This window comes from Propithecus coquereli, unplaced genomic scaffold (assembly GCF_000956105.1).
Source record: "Propithecus coquereli isolate 6110/MARCELLA unplaced genomic scaffold, Pcoq_1.0 Scaffold15, whole genome shotgun sequence".
In the NCBI taxonomy this organism is placed as follows: domain Eukaryota; kingdom Metazoa; phylum Chordata; class Mammalia; order Primates; family Indriidae; genus Propithecus; species Propithecus coquereli.
Genome location: NW_012139413.1, coordinates 831,679 through 832,922, shown reverse-complemented (window position 1 = coordinate 832,922; position 1,244 = coordinate 831,679). Strand labels below are relative to the sequence as shown.

At 34.1% G+C, this 1,244-nt stretch overlaps 1 protein-coding gene across 1 annotated transcript in view; it reads left to right on the top strand.

Moving 5' to 3' along the window:
- ZBBX (zinc finger, B-box domain containing) overlaps positions 1 to 1,244 on the top strand; it is a 114,431-nt gene that overhangs the window by 66,335 nt on the left and 46,852 nt on the right. The window lies entirely within an intron of this gene.

Below are 1,244 nucleotides of genomic sequence, written 5' to 3'. Positions count from 1 at the left end.
GTGAGATCATCGTTTAAAGAGATCCTGAACTGGGAGTCATATTTTGTTTCCATTTCTACCTTTAAATCTCTATGTGACCTTGAACATGTCACTTACTTTCTTAGACCTCATTTTCCTAAGCAAAAATATAGGAACTAGATAAATGTCAGGTTTCCTTTTATGTATTATATTTGGTCTACGTAGGATTTTAAGAAAAACCAATAAATATATCTTATGTGAAGAATGTGAGAGATACCAGAGGGCATATTTAAAATGAATAGTTGTAAAATTGATGATTATTTTCTGACTGGGAAGCAGAAGATGGAAAACAATAAATTTGTGGTAATCCTGCTGGTCATGACATTTTCAACTACTAAGCCACTAAATCTTCATGGCCAAGTATGAACTATATGAACTACATGCACATGGGAATTTAGGACTGTGCAATGCTCCAGGTCTGGTCCAGAAGATTAGAGTTGTTTGACTAAGCAGAACATGGAGTTCCTGTTGCCTAAGGAAAATGGTGAACATAAATGCCCATATAAGTGTTACTTAAAGACACAGTTTTAAAATATGTATTTTTTAGAGCAGTTTTCCAACAACAGTCAAACTGAGAACAAAATCAAAGACTCAATATCCTTCACAATAGCAACAAAGAAAACAAAATACCTAGGAATATCTTTAAGGAAGGGCGTGCAGTGATATCTCATTTTTGTTTTTTTCCCTAAAGACATATGATGTTGAGTATCTTTTAATATGCTTATTTGCTATGTGTTTATTTTCTTTGTTGAGGTATCCATTCAGGCTTTTTGCCTATTTTTTGATTGGGTTAGGTTGTTGGTTTTGCTATTGCTGAGTTTTAAGAGTTATTTGTATATTTTGGATAATACTATTTTATCAGATACGTCTTTTCAAATATTTTTTTCAGCCTGTGGATTAACAAAAATGTTTTTCACAGAGCATAAATTTTATTCAAGTTCAGTTTGTCAGTCTTTTCTTTGATGTGTCTAAAAAGTCATTGTCATACCCAAGGCCATGTAGGTTTTATCTTATGTTATCTTTTGGGAGCTTTATGGTTTTGCATTTTACATTTAGGTTTATAATCCATTTTGAGTTAATTTTTTTTTTTAGACAGGTCTGATTCTGTCTCTCAGGCTGAAGTGCGGTGGTGCAATCATAGCTCATTGCAACCTCAACTCCTGGGTTCAAGCCATCCTCCTGCTTCAGCCTCTCAAGAAGCTAGGACTACAGGCATGTGCCATCAC